At 36.9% G+C, this 19,807-nt stretch overlaps 2 pseudogenes; both read right to left on the reverse strand.

Annotated features, from left to right (window-relative positions):
* The window catches only part of LOC149560005 (protein LEAD-SENSITIVE 1-like), a 73,018-nt pseudogene that overhangs the window by 35,889 nt on the left and 17,322 nt on the right, over positions 1 to 19,807 (reverse strand).
* On the reverse strand, positions 9,304 to 10,483 carry LOC149560006 (seipin-1-like; annotated as a pseudogene).

The raw sequence follows: 19,807 nt of genomic DNA on the forward strand, positions 1-19,807 counted from the left end.
ATCATTAGTAAATATGTGTATATATAAGTTTCAAATAAAATATGAATCATGATAAATTACTCCAAGCTGATCCCATACTAAGTCCAAGAGCAAAACTTTGGCCCTCTTGGCCTCGGTGGCCTACTTAGTAGGATGCTCGTTTTATTTTGCTCTTATTATTGTTCTTAGTCGAGAAGAAACTTAGGATGTAAACAAATTGCTTAGACACCAAACTCAACGGTTTCCCTCAAGGCTTTATAGATCCAAGCCCTTAAGCCTTTCTTGGACGTGTCCGCAAGGCACTCAGGGACGTTGATCCTATCCTTTCTTGGAATAACCAATTGGCTAGATCTACACTAGCCTCTCCCTAAATACACCTTTGTTTTCTCTCCTAAAGCTACCCTTATAGGTAAGCTAGTAATAAACTATATGTGAATTGAAAAGGCCATGCTATCTTGGTTATAACTTTGGTCTAGAAGGAATTATGAGATAACAATAGGTCACTTTGACCCCATGTGAGTCGTCTATTTATTTATGAATAAATTAATTATAATTGTATTCTATTTAACCTAATAATTTAATTAAATCAAGATTAAGCTATGGCAAGCTACGAAAATTCATGTTATTCCGACTATAACTCTAGCTTAGAGGGAATGCAAAGATACAATATGTTGCTTTGAGGCCAAACTCAACGGTCCCCCTTAAGGTTTCTGTGGATTGAAGCCCTTAAGCCTTTCTTGGACATGTCCTCAAGGCGCTCAGGGACGTTGACCCTTACCTATCTCGAGATAACCTGTTGGCTGGATTTATACAGGCCTTTCCCATATTGTATCCCTACTTATTACTTCTGGCTTAGATTTAGACTGGGATTGAGCATGGATATTCTTTAATTGAGTTGATTCTAATTATTTTAATAGATAACATACTTACCTTAGAGATGCATAAAGTGTGGTTTCGCCAATAGAATATCTTCCTTCTGTGTTGGTGATGTATTTCATATCTAATTGTATCAGACATAGATTGCAGAGTTATTTGTTTATTCCCTTTAAGGGTACTATGTATAGTGATTTGTCAGGTTACCTCCCAATGGTGCTCTCTATTATTTAACAAAGCCTTATACCAATCCTTTTAATGTCCTTTTTTTGTACAGTGATTGTCCTCTATTTATCAGCTATATATGCCATTTGTGCAAACAATGTTATGAATTCCTTTTTTTAACTATTTCTTATCTATATGGTAATATTATTGTTTTTTTCCTTGAATATTAATTTTCTCCTCTTATTGTTGATCCCTCTTACTTTATCATATTTATTAATCGCCATGTATAATAATACCCTCTTTGATATCCTCTACTGTGTGGGGATCCTCCTATTCAAAGCTCTTTATCTGTATGGGCTGCATAATATTCAAGTCTATTTCAATTGATGTTTCCAAAGTCCCTTTTTCCACATCGGTTCATTGTATTTACAGCTCTTTTCCACAGAGGTTCAGTAACAGGTTTGTGGTCAGAATAAATTAACTATTGTGTTTCGTTCTTGTTAGAACTAGTCGGGCTGGGTAGTTAGGAGGTGAGGGAATGTGTCGGTTGGTTTGGAAACCGACACATTCCCTCACCTCCTATCTACCCAGCCCGACTTCCAAACCAAACCAACTCACGCATTCCCTCACCTCCTAACTACCCAGCCCGACTAGTTCTAACAAGAATGAAACACAATAGTTACTTTATTCCGACTACAAGGTTGAAGGAAACAATCATGAATTGCATTTGGCAAACAATATATATTATTTTTTCAAAGCACAATGCCTTCTGCACAGTGCATATTCTGAATCATTTTTTACACATGTCAAACCAGAAAAAGTGACTGAAAGACCTGTCGTTTTCTTCAAGCATGATATTTGCAAAGATAGAGTTGTCATTTTCTTCAGGCATGATTAACGGCATGGAAAGACAAAACTGACTCTTAAAGATTTGGATGCTGTTGAAATGTGGTTTTATAAAAAAAAACATTTTGTCTTTTCTAAGCCCCATTGAAACAGTTACAGCCATCCATACATGCAAAAACTATGGAAGAAGTCGAGTCTTAATATGTTATGATATAATTATGTTTATCGGGCTTCTGCCTATTAGCATATTGTTCATATTTATATTTCGATGGAGATAATTAAAGACAAAATTGAAGTGGTTAAATTATAATATTGAACATGGTCACAATTTAAGAGAATCGGTAAATATGACAAGTAGCTATGTTGTTTGTCTCAGTCGGTTTGTGTTATGGATCTGACATGTTCAGTGCTAAGATAAATAAAACTTTGGTTTTGCAAATGTACACTGAGAAGTGTCAGTTTGAAAACCGACAAGGGGTTAGGGCGACTAAGTTAAAAACTACCTTGTCATTCCAACTTCCTGTTGGATAAAGATTGTTATAAATATGTCTTGCTTGGAGTTTGAAGCATGGTTCCTCTAAGTAATAAAAAAGGAAGTCGTGAATATCTATTGAAAAAGAAAATCAGTTGTTGTTACTGTATTGATGATATGTATGTTGGAAGAGTAGCATATGATGAAAAATCCGTGAAGTGAATACGACTCTAAGTGTTGCTGTTGGAAGTAACACAATAAGAAATTCCACACGGTTGATTTGTAAATACATGACTTGCAGAGGCTATAAGTGTTCAACATGACAATTGTTTTAGAATCTGATATAGGTATATTATTCTTAGAGAATGCAATTGTTTTCAAGATAAAATTCAGATCTTTATATTTCCTTCTTGTATTCAAAGTCTTTATACCTTATTGGTTGTGTATCTTTTCAAAGTCCCTTTAGAGTTTATCGGCTGCTACCTTATCTCCACTTATACTTAATTTGGATTTTATATCTTCCATGTGCCTTTAATTTATCTGTTTTGCATGCAGTCAAAATGATTTGTGAACCTTTCATGTTTACCAATTTCATATATTCTGTCTTCTCGAATCTGCAGGCATCATAGACTAAATGTCTTCATGTATTTATAGGCTGGCAGGATGCTAGCTCTGGTAACATTTGTAATGTCCCTTGTTGTAACTTACATAATTTATTTCAATTCCTCAATCTGAACTTTTTGCAGACCAAATTTTGCATATCTCATTTTCTCCTATATATTTTTTGGGTGATTGATATTTCTCAATTTACCTTGATATGTGAAAAGATATGTCTTATCATTATATTATTTGTTAATATTAATTTATTATTGTGTTATTAATTATTATTTCTTCTTCTTTTTTATAAGTGATTTTACTGATTTAAAAAAGTGTTACATTGATAGCATAAATGGCCTTACACCCTTGATTTTCAAAACCCACCATTACATTGCAGCCCAAAATTATCATTTAACTCCTTTGAACATGGGCATGAACACCCCCATTACATCCCGACACCAACAAAGACACTAACAAACACTAACAACATGACTAATAGAGGACACAAACACACAGACCATACAACAAGGAAGTAGGCCCTATTAAAGAAAATGGGCAACCAAAAAACACCCACACTGAAGCTCACCCGGGATAACCCCAGCACGCCATCATGTCCTCCCTTGATTTGTTGATCATCACTTCGCCTACCGTATCCACTTTACGCTTCTTCCTACCCATCAAAGGTGGCAGCACCTTCCGTGCGATTTCATAATAATCTCATTCTTTGATTTTTCTTGGAGTAAACTTCCTCTTTCTCTTCCTTTCTTTTGTCATTCGCCTCTAGTCCTCCTCCTATTTGACCATGAAATGAAGTAGCTCCATCAATGTAGAATGAGCCCCCCCGTCCTTTGCCAAACTATAGTTGAAGTACTGAAAATGATGGAAGTTTGCACTCATCCTCCAGACCTTTGACTCTTCACCAAACACATTCGACTATGCGAAAATCGACACCCATTTTTGCCATGTCCAACCACTGCTGAAACTCCAAATGCCAATCAGGTCTAGACATAATTCAATCATTCTAGCAGCCTCCTTGTTCTAGGCCAAGAGAAATGACCACACACAAAATAAAGAAGAAATATCTACATTCATCTAATGGCGAAAGTCTTTCTCCATAAACTCCTTAACAAACAGACGCCCAATAATTCCAACAAATTCCTCATCAATGTGAAACACCTCTACAAGATGGCATAGTGAGATCTCACTGTGAAAATCTAGTGTTTGTGTTTTCTTTGGCATCATCAAAAAAAAATTGCCTCCATTTTGCACTTATATTTTTAACTCTACACATTGTGGAAAGACAACAACATCTGGATTTTGGCTCTATTTAACATTTTCCTTTATCTAGAAAGTTCTTAGGTGCCTACATAATGGGAATGATGCCTACCCATTGTAAAACCTGCTATCCTCTGCCCATAGCTTCAACACTTGCCAAAGGACATCCCCTCTACCACCAACCACCACTCCACACCATCATTGTTGGGGTCCATTCATACATCCAATCGACTAAGGGGAAGATATTTAAGTTAATAAAATATCTCTAAAGTCCTCTATCACCTCTTATTGCTCTCCTAAGTTCACAACAACATTAGCCATTTTGTCAACTAACTCATTCCCTCCCATCTAGTATGGGTAACTAGAAAACTTTCAAATCCATCTAGTAACCTTCGTATCCTCTTGATAAACTTATCTAGAAACCAAGTATCCAGCTTGCCTTTGATAATGCCATTAATCACAATTTGTGAGTCCCCATAGAGATGGATTTGCTTGCCACCATATTTCTTGGCAACTTTAAGAACAAAAATTGTTGCCATGCATTCAGCCACATTATTCGTCCCCTTTGCTAATGCCTTTGCACCTAGTATGACACACTCCGCACCACTACGTCTCCGATTGCTTTTTGATGCCCCATCAAAGTGGACTCCAAACCATCCTTCCTTCACCCTTAAACCCTTCTCCCTATTTTCTTGATTTGCATTCGAAGGATTAACCATTGGGAACCTATTAATGGGCCTATAATTTTATCAATATTAATATTAATACAATTTACTTTATTATGATTATTAAAGTTTTATCATTTTATATAATCATATTTTAACATATATTATGCAATACTATAATATGATTACTTTATATTATTATTTTATTAATTAATTATTTATCTATATATTAATTACATGAATTTTATTTTGACAGGGATATCACACAAAGATGCAAGTGTAATAGAGGAACAAATATTAGTCATTGAGAACCAAGTATGTAAGAGATACTATATGGCACAGAAACCTTAAATCTCAAGCATCAAGCATTTTGTAAAATACTCTGCTAGTTCTGATCCAAGGTTTTTTCTTTTAGTAGTTTCTTTGATGGCATGAATGCATGATTTCACATTTCACTAGCTGTTCCATTGGTTTGATGTGTTTATGCAGCTTTCTTTGCTCAGCAATGAAGAGAAACATACACTGGATGAACAAAAAAACTTGTATTTGTGCATAAATTGAAATGATAATGTTCCTTTTTAATATGCAAGAGCTGATAAGAATCTACAAGAAAAGTGATACAAAATTATGGCCTTTCATTGCATGTACCAATTTGCAAATGATTTTTTCAGTGCTCAAAATTACATATACTGGACCAAAAAGGATGTAGCAGCACTCAGAAATACACAGCAGCATATAGGTGTTGTGAGGTTTTCACACCATCACACCAAAAACTTTGGGGACCCCCTTTTTCGGGTAGGGCTTGGCAATTTTTGCAGGTGTTGTAAGTCTTTGTTTGCCTCAGCAAAATTTTGGAGTGGTCCAAAGGTTTTCAAATTGACGATTTTTACACCTTCGACGCCTTTAGGCCAGGAAAGGATTTGGTTATTTTTCACCCGATGCGAAACTTGATTTTCCGGAACATGTAATTTTATCCTTAGGCCAAACAAGTTTCAACAACAAATTTTTTCGATGGTTAAAATAATATCTAGCAGGACAAATTGCAAATTTTGGACTTAGGCGGATTTTGAAAATTTGATACAATTATATAAGCTTGAGCATTCTCAAAATGATTTTTTAGATTTAGTCGTTTTCGAAAATCTTGAATTTTTTGGTGAAAAGAAATTTTGATAGTGAAATTGGAGTTAGGGTTTGAATTTTGAGTGCCAAGAAAAGGATTTATTTTGTTAAAAAATTGAAATTGGATTAAATTGCAAAATCTCATTAATTTGGTTGAAATTTAGCCTAGAGGATTTTAGAAATGTTAAAAGAAATTGGTATTTTGGAATTGAAAATCAATTTTGGCTTGCTAGATTTGATTCTAATGATATTTTAATTGCCAAAACATTATTAAATGAAAATTTTGACATCTTCTAAACTTACCTTGTTTCTATTTTGCAATTTCTAATTAAAACTGGCAATTAAATGGGCCAATTTCATTATAGGGCTAAGTAATTTTAATTTTGCATTTAAATTTGGGCCATTAATTAAGGGACTAACTTAATTTTCTTTTCCCTCTAGGCAGGTCGGCCCACTTGGAGAGGCAAAAAGTTTGGTATAAGAGGGGCTTCCCCCCTCTTATTTCCTCATTCATTCTTTCCACCTCCTGTTGGTGTTTGAAAACGCTGGAGGGTGTCCAATTACCTCGATGAGAAGATGACACATCTAGGGGCAGCTAAGTCCCATTTTTTACACATCACTTCAGACACCGGGCCAACTATAAGGCTTGACCCTTCTTCTACTTCAGGCTCTGCAAGACCTAAGCGGGTAGACCTCAGATTCAATCGATATCATACCAGTGCAAAACATATCTCTGAATCTATTTACTGTAGATGAAAACCCCTTATATCTCCTAATAACTCATGAAATGACACAGATCTACAGTAGCTAAATGCAAATCTATGAATCTCATAAGCTGAGTGAGGGTTAAACTATTCTAGCTCTTCAACATAAAATGTAAAGATGATTTGAATTTGATTTTGATTTTATGTAGATGGGGAAAGTGGATGAAAACCAGATATGGACAACAAACTAATGATCCTATAGCTGATCAGTGCCTAATCCATTGGGCAATTCATCAATCTCCCTCATGCATTTTGAATATCTGATACTTATTCATATATTCAGATATCCGATCTATCCATTCACCTTGTAAATAGACATCAATGTTCAATTTAAATCTCATTCTTACCTAATATCCTCCTCAATAAATCTGCAACCCTATTGATTTTTTTGAAGCATTTACATAATTCCTTGAATTACAAGCAACAATGAAACAACATACAGCCTTAAGGGACTGCAACTATGACCTAAGCTCTTTGTTCAAAGATCATAAAACATTACAACTCACTAAGAATGGAGACAAGATTTGAACTGAAACTAAACACTTGTTGTTCCTTGTATTGATTTCCTTGAAATAATACATAAAAATGCATGAAATTAACTCATAAAGAACCTAATAAACCAGACTATTCAATGAACAAATGTTGTCATACAAGAGAGAAAATGGTAGGAATGAGAAACTGATGGGATGGGAAGGGGGTATCACAACCAAAGCAAAGTTTCATGGTCTGGAACCAGCACATCCCAAGTCTTCCATTCAGAATTCATCAATTCTAGGGCCAGTCCTACTAACTATCTTCATACCAGAGAAACTTTCCAAATTTTCCAAACCTTACAAAAGAGAAGAAGAAAGTATAAATATCAAGAGGACAATTCTCGGATTCAACTTGCAATTGACATGTGTCCCCTCTGAATTCTTTCCTAAGAAGCTCAAAAAACCTCTATCTACCTTCTCTCTATAACTGCATATCTAATCCCATCATTTGGCCTCTACCAAATAGAAATATTTGAGAAATTTCATAATGAAAGAATGCAACTGATTTCTAATGTTAAAATGAACACAAGGTAAAAGTAGCATATCAATTGAAATGTAACTTCCAGAATGCAAGAAAACTATTTAAAGAAAATTTTCTTCACATTCAGATCCCAACAAGCCTTTAAAACTGCCCTCTAACCAATTCTGATGCTCCATGATCAAATCTGCCTATTCCACTAAGAAGGACCTAGGAATCAAAAAATGGCTTACAACGTGAACCGGTGAAGACCTATGCACAAATTGACTTCTGAAATGGGAAATTCAGATTCTCTCGATTCCGATGGTATATTGAAGCACCCATTTTCGATAAAAATAGCTTCTATTATGGCCCTCTAAAGTTCAAGTCCTATTCATGGCTTTGGCAACTAAAGGAATAAAATTTAAAAGTTTATAACATTCTATAGTTTAAACTATAGAAATTTATCATTTGAAACCAAATTTTATTCAATTGCAAACTGAACGCACAGCAATATTTGGATATGTTAAATTTTTGAACTCTTTTATACCCTTCAACCATTCAGACCACACCACTTGTCATTCTCTGATTGGCTCTAACCATTGAACTGCACCACATGTCACTTTTTGATTTGCCAAGTGGGACCCACCTTCGAACTCCTCCGGATTCTTCAAATTTCTGGCAAGTCGCCAAGTCGCTTGCCGAAATTTCTCAACTTTTTCGGTGGCAACATGGCGACCACCAAATTCCAACAACTTTTCCGACAAACTAATCCTACTCATTGATGCCACATCATCGCCACCTCAACGCCACATCACAGCCAGCTTATTGTGCCACGTCATCATCACCAAGTTGCTTTGTTAACTCCCTTGCAACTTTGTCATGGCGACATAGCGACTATCATTAGATCCGCCGCGTGTTACCATCTGGTGACCTCTGATCATGATTTGCCACGCCAGCATTTTATGTATAGCTTGCTCACCACATGTTGCCACTTGTCATTACCTGATTCATTAATTGTAACTACAGGACCCACGTTGCATTTTACATTAGAGTTTTCTTTCGCTAGTTTTCGGAGTTTTCCGGCAACTCGCTATGTCGCTAGCTGAAAATCCTTGGATTTTCCGGCTAGCGAGGTAGTGACTAGCCGGATTTTCAACCTTTCCGGCGACCTGCAACTTGCTGACATCATCCTCTTTACTGGCGTGTTCTATCAAAATTTAATACAGCACTCACCGCTAGCGTAGCACCGGGGTCCACTTTGGAGCATGCGGCTTCCAAAAGCCCACACTTTCAATTCATTTTAGCTTCAGTGTTATGTTGTATTTAAACTTTCAAAACTCCTCTATCCTCACAAATGTGGGATAATTATATTTGCCCTTGCTCACAATCTATAAGCTGCCTAGGCTTTGATTTCTTTTTAGGGCGTGGAGTTCCTTTTTTTACTCCTTTCTTTGTCTGCATCAGATAACCCTGCTGATAAAAGAATCTCTTCTCTTTTCTACACTCTCCAAGCCAGCTCGTGGGTGTCTTCCTCTTCCATGGGTCTATCCTCTGCTCAAGTGTTGTATTTTCCCCTTGCACAAAACGTGGGGCCTCTTTTCTCAATGATTGCGGCTTCAATGTTTTGTACAGGGTGCCATTCTTGCATGCGGGCTTCCAGATTGGCAGATTCTCCCTTGCCACATACACAAAATGTCCATTTCCATTTTCGAGAAAACTCTTTAATCCAAGGAAGCTGAGAACGAATATCAATTTCAACATAATACAATTCAGGCAATCCTGATGTCAATGCTTTTGGTTGCAATATTATCTTCACTATTTCTGTTGGGATATTCTTCTCTCGGTAATCAATGAGATGAATTACCACAATCTCAGTTTCTCCAAAAATACCCATCAATATAGGAAGACTCATTGAAAACATTTTAGCAAAGCTGAATTGGGCCACTCCTGAAAGGCAACATACATGGCTGGCTAGATTGGGCAAGAACCTTATCATCATTGGAAATGAGCTCTGCCCTTACCTGAAACATCCCAACATGGCGGTTGTGATCCAACTGTGGCATAACAAGGGTTACGACAGCAGAGAACTTGTGTCTAGCTGGAATGATTCTTCTTCCACGAACCTTTTTGTGGCTAGCAGGAACCAACGACACAATTGCGCTAGTATTGGACTACGTATAATCAAAATACAAGAGTTTTCTGATAATAATAGGCTCCTCAATCCACACTTAAACAAAGGCAATGCCGAGAAGTAGTGAAAATAACAAAAGTAGAAGGAGCATGACACAAACATAGGTGGCAACCGTGCAACCAAATCCCAACTTCCTCAAGACAAGACCCCCACCCTCAATAACCTTGGGTGGAACCTTGGAAATCATGGCTATGTTTTGACTCACTACTTCTGTTGCCTTGTCCTTCACCTGCACCGTTATGTGCACAGGCTCTGCCACCACAGACCAACACAAATTCAATACATTGCTTAAAACTGCAGAAATGTGAAGGATGGTTTTTACCTGCAAAGTCAACAATTTTATGATCCATGCTGCTGGCTTCAATATGAATCCACTTATATCTTCGGCAGCTTGGTTTTCTTGTTTGGGAAGGGAAAGAATCTTGGTTTCTTCCATGTAGGTATATTCCCTTGCATTTCCCCTTCCTCTTCTCCTGTGCTGGTATACTAAGCTTGGACTTGAAGAGCAGCTTTCCTCCTCTGTAACACTCGAGGTAGAAGCCATTGATCTTGCTCTTCCTATTTTTTACCACATTGCAAAATCTCCTCCATTTGGCAAGCACTTCTTCTGAAGAAATTTTTTGATTTCACTTCAAATTGATTCTCTAGGCATAGCTTCAACTCCATCATCTTCCCCATTTATCTCATTTCCCTTAAAGCTGGCATGTTATTTAATCAGTAAAATGGCACATTTATAACCACATTTTAACCCCCACATTTTCTATTCAGTCTGATGTAATTAGTCAGGCCCTAGAGTGGGTCCGGCTAAAAAAAATTCGCTTTCAAACAACTGAATTGCAAAACTGACTCATTCATCCTCCAACACTGATTTGAAACAGATTCAACAAATGCTCTATCATTAAAAACTCATTTTATCACTTCCTTGCAACTTATCAAATTTGTGCTAGAGGGTCCTTTGATTGGCCTTAAAAATTGATCCAGACATCTGACCAAGCTTTGAAACCAACAACACTGAATCTCTGTTCCACACACTTTTAGCTCGTCAAATCTCGTCTCATGAAGAATTCGGAGCCAAAAGATATTCGCTGTCAAAGTTGACCTCTCAAAACTACCTGCAAGAAAACAAGTTAAAAAGCAGTAAACTGGGTATGGATTTAGCTTTGAAAACTGGGCAAATGGGCACTTGGGAAGATAAAAATTGGGACATTGGTTCTCTGTCATGAGGACATTATAAATTTGCAATTTGGGCTCATGACGAATAACAGGTCGCGAATGGAAAGCGGTCAAAGTGGGCTACTTGGATTTTACGGATTGGAAACACTAATAGAAAGTGATTTTTTGCAAATGGAAATGACTTGGAAAAGTGTGCAAATGGATTCGTCAAGGTTTGAAAATTGACACACTTGAAGTATTTTCGGAGGACAATAAAGTGGTACAATCCATTCGATTTCACCTATCATGGATTTCAAAATATGACATCACAAATAAGGGTTCTAACAAATCTGCAAATGCTGACACCAGTAAAAAGATGGAAATCGCTAAAACTTGAAACATAACAAGCCTCTAACGTCTACAATACAATGCATAAGAAAATTTAGCATTTTGGTCAACTGGTCAAAAGTTATAGCATGTCAAACAAGGCTTCCCAGAATTGAACATTTCTTATCAGCATGATATTGATAACTGACCAACTTTGAGGGATTCAAAACCTAGTCAAACGGACTTGAAACGACTCGAAATCTGAAACATAGGTTCTTAGATATGGACACTAAATACTCCTAAAGCAAAAAGTCTTGAAACGTAACTGGATGCAAGATATTCAGTTGCAAACATAGGCTCCTGTCGCTGTTTGACACTTCGGTGAAAAATGCAGATTTGAAATTTGCTCAAAACGAGACTTCACAGAATGGCTTAGAATGGCGATTTAACTTCATGGAACAGGTAGACGCACTAAATGGAAGGTGTTAGAAGCATTGAACACCTCTTAAGCCTCAAAGGTACAGCCAAGTACAAATGCATTTATGGAGCTTGATTAGACTCAAAATTGAAATAGATGCTCAAAATGAGAACTCAATTTTGAGAGCCAACACCTCCTCTTGCAAGTTCGAGCGATTTTCTTCTAGAGAGCGAATTTTTAGCTAAGGCAATTTTTGGAGATCTGATTTTGCATTTTGGCAGCGATTTTTTCTTCCTTGGATGGGCGATTTCTTCCCTAGGGCAAATTCGAAGGAGCAAATCTGATTTTTGCAAGTTGGCCGATTTCTACCCTAGGTCAAATTTGTAGTGAAAGCCTGATTTTTGTGAATTGGCAGCATTTTTTTGCGGTCTGATTTCTCCATCCTTGGCAGCAGTTTTCTTCTTCAAGTTTGGCAATTTTATTTGGTGAATTGGCAATGTGACTTAAGGTCTGAATTTTGACAATTTTGGGCAAATTTGGAGAACTGAAATTCTAATTTAGAGCAGATTTTTCTGCCCTAGGGCAGCGAATTCCTTCAAATTGGGCGATTTTGGCAAGAAGGTCAAGATTCAGTGGAATGGGCAGATTTTTCAAGGTTGGTGAATTCTGATTTTTGCTAGGGCATCATATTTTGTCGAGGACTGAAATTTCTGAGATCAGATCCGAACTTGAAGAGGGTCCCATTATTGGTAGAAGCATGATGGTGATAACAATGGATCAAACAATCAAGCTCTTTCAAGGTAATCAGGATGCCTACTTCATTCATATAAAGCAGAATTGGTTAAGCGAAGGCAAGAAGGGAGTCACCAAGGTGTCAAAGCTCACCAGGTCAGATTGCAAACTGGAGTATGTCGATCTTGTGCGGCTCAAGGTATGCAATTTGAGAACTGGATGTACTACTTTATTGATGAAATTGAAAATGGAAAGAGAAAATTTGATTGGGCTAGAATTATAAGTGAAAATTTAGAGTTGCAACTTAAGACAGTGCAAAATCAAATGCAATTATAAGACAGTGCAAAATCAAATGCAATTATATATGGGATCCTATATTTTCTATCTAATTGCGAGACTATATGAAAATCCTGGACTTAAGGCCTTAGGAGTGATTGGCAATGGGCTGGGCAATGTTTGTTGCATGAGTGCTATCCACAGCTTCATTTGCACAACACCAAAGATTATAAGATATTTTATGATGCCTTTTCCATGAAGACGATAAGGATATTATAAGGGACACTTGCTAAGAGGCTCTCATTGGAAGCGGAAGTAAAAGTTAAAAAGTATGGGAGTTGGTTCATCCAATTTCCGCAATTTAAATACATTAGAGTGGCAGGAAGTATAATTTGTCCCAAGAGACTTCCAAGGTACCCACCCGACAAGATAGTTTTGATAGAGTTGGCTAGGCAACTTGAGCATTATGACAAGATGATGAAACTTAAAGGTGAGATAGGGATTACCTTCTCATTTGGAATAGGCAATGATACTTGCCCCAATCTCGTTGCCTTTGCAGCTGCGAAGAAAGAGTTAGAGCGATATCATCTAGGATGGTATAGAGCAAGACAAGGATTTGATCCTAATGGTCTTATCAGAGCATCTCACGAAAACACATTCAAACATACTCCTACTATAGAAGATTTTTGGGCCAATGCATAGGATGACTTTCATGTGAGGAAGCTAGCTTTCTCAAGATTTTCAGTGGGCATGATGAGGGCAATCAGATGGAGAGGCCCTGATATTCTCAATCAACTGGAAGCTGATGAAAATGTGCTAAGAGAGGATTATGATACAATGGATGTAACAGAATTGAGGCTAGTAGATTGGGATGATCATCAGGATCCTTCCTTGGAGGCAGTTACAAGGACAGTTGATCTACACACTGAGTCATGGTAAAATGAGAAGTTAAGGCAATTACAAAGTTAGAAGGTACGCCTTACTTATGAGAAGATGAACCCGAAGAAAGAAGGTCCAGCGGAGTCAGACAAAAAGGTAGGGGCAATAGCCAGCAACAAAGAGTAGTTAAGAGCAAAAAGAGAAATTTGGAAGTTGAGAAAAGCAAAGAACATCAAGAGCATCCAGAAAAGAAACAGAATGCAACACCGTCAAGGGATAGCATAACTGAGGCTAGAAGCCAAGACATTAATACAAGTGGACAAAGGGTCTTGATAGAGGTGAGTTTTCATTCGAAATCAAGTAGTTACAGTAACAATACTGAGTACTCTCCGCTCTCAGAGAACCAACACGAAGATAGTATGACAGTCACTATTGAGGAAATAAGCCAGGTGCCTAAGGCTGTTGGTGATGTTTTGCTAGTCAAACCGAATCCAAATTTGGGGAGATGCACTACCCCGCTAAGGTTAAGACAAATGCTTATGCCAAGAGGTGAGGTGGTGACTGTCCAAACAGTTGAAGATATTCAAGCGTTAGTGGAAAAAGAAGATAGTGAGAAACAAAAACAAATTGCAAAAACGGTGGCAAAGGTAATTAGGAGTGATAATGAGGGTCACCAAAAAGTTCAAATTGCTATACCAAAGGTTAGTAAGGCAGTGGATGAGATTGTAGCCTAGGAGTATGAGATAGTTGAGCATAACTTGGGAAGAATCACAAATGACATGGAATGTGAGGAGATCCAGGAAGGCATGGTTTCGATTAGAGAAAGGTTAAGAAAGGCAAATGAGAGGATTGTAAAGTTGGAGGCCGAAAACAAGTGTTGGAGAGATTGCTAGCATATCCAACAATTGCATCAGGCAACCCTTCCACAAGACAGCAGGAACAATATAGAAGAGATATAGGCTCAGCTACATGAAGTCAAAGATTGGACCAGTGATATAATTCAAGATGAGCAAAATTTCTTGCCTTCCTTTATCTCGACATTCAGGTCATTGGTGGCTATTAGAGACAAATTTAGAACATTTGAAGGGGAGTGGACAGATTTCCTTCCAATCAAGGACTTAGCCATTCCCAGGCTACAGGCATCTATTGAGCTACTAGAGAGATATTTGGAGAGAACCAAGTTGGTAGATGAAGGAGGAATGAGTACAATGGAGTCTTGGTTTGTTGCCTTGACTATCAGATTGAGGATACTTGAAGAGATACAGAATGAGATTGCACAGGACAGCCCAGGCATTGACACTTCCACTTCAACCATGATAAGCGATGTTGGGACTGCACTTGATTTTGAAGATATCAAAGAGGAGAAAGTCAATGAGACAGATTTGAATCGAGATCGGATGAGTTGGGGAAGGTTGCCATCAAGAATAAACATTTGGGCACCCTTGCCTCCCTCAATGCCTTTATCAAATATTCAAAAGAGTATGAGAAGGATCATGAGAAGACACTACAAGCAGCGAGCAATGTGATGAATTCAGCTGAGCACAAGATGAAGCACACGCCTTGCCCTCTCATGAAGGAAGTCAACGATAGGCTAGCCAAATTCATTGCCTTGGCTAAAAAGATGAAAGAAAAGGGTAGAATTATATTAGAAGATCATTTGATGCAAGCCCAAGTGGCAAATTCTCCTTTTTTCTAGGTTAGGATAGGTGTTTGATTCTGATTGGCTACCATTTTGGTGTCTTCTCATTATTTGCCACTTTTCTTTTTTTTTTCATTGGTCCATTGATGAGGTGGCATCTTCTCATTTGCCAATGAGGTGGCAACCCTAATTAGGGTTTCTGGGATTAGATTTGGATCGTTGATTTTGCCTCTTAATCTCTACCGTTGGTTGTAATTTTGGCCCCTATATAAGGCCATTTGCTCTCATTTGTAAAGGGTTGAAGAAAATTGTTGCTTAAGATAATACCAAAATTGATTCTCTTTATCATTATTGTGACTTGCATGGTGATTAAGAACACTTGGTGTCATTGCATGGTTTCTACTTCCAATAGTTAGTCTTAAATTTCATTGAAGTTGTTAAAGTAGATTTTATTTCAAGAAAGTTGTTAAATAAGAGTAAGAGTTGATGGATAGTTGCATGGTGATATTAGTGAATGTTTGATAGGGATCTATAAACTAGGCCACTAGCATGCTAGCGGCTTGTTAGGAAGCCTTGCATGGTAATCTAGTCTTTTTCCCTTGAATCATTGCATCTATGGAGGTAGAGCTGCTGGTAAGCTTTCATCAGATTTGATCCCCATCCATTTGCTAATCTTTCCATTCATAAGTGTAGAAGTAAAGTAGCAAGTAGTTCAGTAGTTGGAGTTCATTTAAGAAGAAAGTTAGAAAAAGAGAAGCATCATTGGCAGACATACCCTCCATCATCATCACCATCAACATCATTTGGTGCTCATATACTTTACAAAGCCATCATCATCACCATCACAACGAGAGTTCGACAATCCTTGAATGAACAACATAAGGCCGCTTACGTGATTAACCAAAAAATCACATTAATATAACTGAGTTGATATCCACAAGTGTAAGGAACATTGGAGTTTTTCTCATGTCTTCATGAGTATTTACTTTTCAAGAGAGGGTTGAGTGTTTGATATTCTGTATCAAGTATTCAATTCCTATGTTATGTAGTGGTACAAAACTAACATCAACAATAGGCAATGCATTGAATCATTTGTATTTCTCAGAATTACTGCCATGTCTAGCATATAGGATTACCAAGATTAAAATATGTATATACGATACATATGTACTTATATATATACACACATACCTATACACACCCAAATCCCTAAAATAAAATTCACAGGCCCATATACTGGGATCTCACACCTGGTCCATCCCTGAACTAGAACCGACAACTTAGGTCAAACTTGATCAGCAATTAAACAAAATCAGATCAGAACGCATTGACTAGAGATCAAGAAGCAAAATAAAAACACAAGATCCAAGTTCCAAATCCAAGGGCAAAGTGCAAGCGTCTTATCTATATGACATTTCTGCCTAGCAACTATCTTATTTACATCAAATTTCCACCACCCCCTAATACAAGGGCCTTATTGGCATGCCAATTCCACATAACCCCAGATGAGTCTGCCTTATTTGCATGTGATTTTCACACTAGGGTATGATAGTGCTTTATTCACATATTATTTCCACTCACATATTATTTCCACTTAGGGCTATAAGCACCCAATCAACATATAATCTTCAAGGTCGAATGACAATGAAGAGTACTCAATTAAAGGTTGATTTAAGACTTGACAAAGAAAAGACAAGGCAATGACATGGTGTTGTGCCTTATTTACCCCTGATTTTCTCACTATGCCTATGAAAGCATCCAATGCACATGTGACATTTGATCACAGTTTGCACAAGCGCTTTTTCCACCTAGTATTTCTGCACAGCTCATAGTGCACAAATCCAAGGTGTATGCATACTTCACTCATAGCTATGAGCATTCAAGTTTGATCAAAGAAGTTAATTAAGGCATCCATGTCAAGGAGATGAATATTAAATGTGAAATGAATCATTAATGAATTATGAACTGCTGGGCATTGTAGATCAACAAACACAAACACAAGTCTTGGTTTTGGCATGAAGAATTATGTCTGACTGTTCAAGCTGCAAACATATTGAATCTGAAAGTAAAAATCAGACGTTCTATAGGATCGAACATCTCCAGATCTAAGTTATTAACTCAAAATTTTGTAATTAATGGCAAGGAAAAAATGATTTCTTATGGCAATTCATAATTACTGGAAGGCTGTGAATGCATTATGAATGAAGAGTTCGAAAGCGATAATAGAATTTTCTAGATCTGGAGTCTTCCTTTTGAATAGATGCAATCAAGTTCCAAAAAAAAGGAGTTTTGCTTTTTTTCAATTTGTGGAATGATCATAACAATTATCTAGGTGGAATGCCAAGAAATTTGATTTTGTTGGCGTCTGAATTAACAGCTTTTGAATAACCCGGTGATAAGAATATATACACCTAGGGGCAGCTAATTCCCATGTTCAATGCACCTATTCAGACACCAAGGCCAACTATAAGGCTATTTAATCTCCTTCTTCTCTTTAGGCTCTGCAAAACCTAGGCGAGTGAACCTATAGATTCTTTATATGGTACCAATGTCAAAAGCATACAACTGAATCTAGACAAAGCAGATAAAACCCTTAATCTTCTAATACTTATACAAACAATATATGCATGGAATAGCTAATAACATAACCTATGAACCAAATAAGATAAGTGAGGGTAACTCTTCTAGCTCTTTCAACATGAAAGGGAAAAGATTTGATTAAGGATGTTGATTATCAGCAAGACTAAGGTATGAAAAAAAAAAACATGCATTCTCCAAGCTGATCAGTCCCTTATCCATTGGGCATTAACTAAGTCGTAACATACACATAAATAGCCAAAGTATACTCATATACTCAAATATCTGATCTATCCATTTACCTTGCAAATAGACATCAGTGTGTTGCCCAAGTTTCAGTTCATATCTTTTTGCCTTAGGTTTGAGTCATGCTAATGTCAATGTTTTGAGTCTGAGTCTAGATTGCTTATAGGATGGCCTCACTTCTCATCATTCATTTCAGCTAACCAGATGCAGGAAATCATATGAGCAATGCATTAGTGCAAGGCTAGGTGATTAGGTTTTGGGAGAGTTCGTTATGCATTCCTCTAATGGGAAGGAGGTTTGGATATCTTAACGATCCATCTTTCTTTATTCTTAATCATAATGGAGACAAAGATTCATGCTATGTTGCAGTTTTCATGAAAGACATTGCAGATGATCAAGACAGAATGCAGGAGAGCAGATGAATCATCAAAAATGGTGAAAGAACCCAATCAAAGGTGGTATGACTCTTTTTGAAATGAAATCAATGGTCAATATTTAATCTGCGCATCTACATTGTAAAGTTGACAAGTCAAATGGCTCAGAGACTAAATCCAGATCGTCGGATGAAGACCAGATCGACGGATGATGTTTTAAAGATGGAATTATAAGTATTCAATGATGAATCTACTCAGCCGTCAGATCTTAAAAAAATCCACGCTTGTCGTTATGTCACTATGGAGAGTTGTGTTGTGAGGTTTTCACACCATCGCCCCAAATCTTGGGGACCCCCCTTTTTTCTCGATCGCCTTGGCAATAAATTTTTGAAGTTGTCCAAAGTTTTCTGATTTTAGAAAATTTTACATCTTGGACACCTTCAAACCAAGAGAGAGAAGGTTAGATTTATTTTTCACCCGGTTTTAAGCTTGATTTTCTAGAACGACTAATTTTATCCTTAGACTAAACAAATTTCAAAAAACAACACTTGACAAGGTAGAATTGTGAATTTTGTACTTAGACAATTTTTTTTTGAAAATTTGGATATAATTGTATAAACTTGAATAATTTTTCAAAAAAATTGGAATTTTGTTAGATTTGGGTCTTTTGGAAAATCTTGAAACTTTTCCAGTAAAAAAAAAAAATTTTGTGATGGTGAAATCAAATGGGAAAATCGATTTAGGACTCTAAGGGGAAAAAAAATTGCATAGCAAAATTGATTTGGATTAAATTGCAAAAAATTGGCTCTAAATGGATTAATTTGCCTTGAAGATTTGAAAATATTTAAAGAAATTAGTAATTTAAAATTGAAAAAATCAATTTTGGCTAGCCAAAATCTGATTTTTAATGATATATTAATTACTAAATCATCATTAAATGGAAACATTTAACATCTCCAAGGCTTTATTTATTAATTTGGACTAGATTTGTGCTCTAATTACTATTTTTGTTCTCCCAGGCTGCAAGTTCGCCAGCTCAAGAAAGCAAGAGAGTTGGGTATAAGAGGAAGCTCTTTCCCCTGTTCTCCTCATTCCTCATTCTTCCTCTTCATGTTGTTTGGCGATTTAGACAAAGAAGCAAATTTCTTTTTCCTTGAACGATTTTCTTGCAAAGGCAGATTTGCATTATTTTTGGCAATTTTCTTCATGATAGGGATCTCTCATGCTTGGCGATTTTCTTTGAAGGGG

Source organism: Cupressus sempervirens, chromosome 4 (genome assembly GCF_028749045.1).
Source record: "Cupressus sempervirens isolate cs-2001-9-10 chromosome 4, ASM2874904v1, whole genome shotgun sequence".
Taxonomy (NCBI): domain Eukaryota; kingdom Viridiplantae; phylum Streptophyta; class Pinopsida; order Cupressales; family Cupressaceae; genus Cupressus; species Cupressus sempervirens.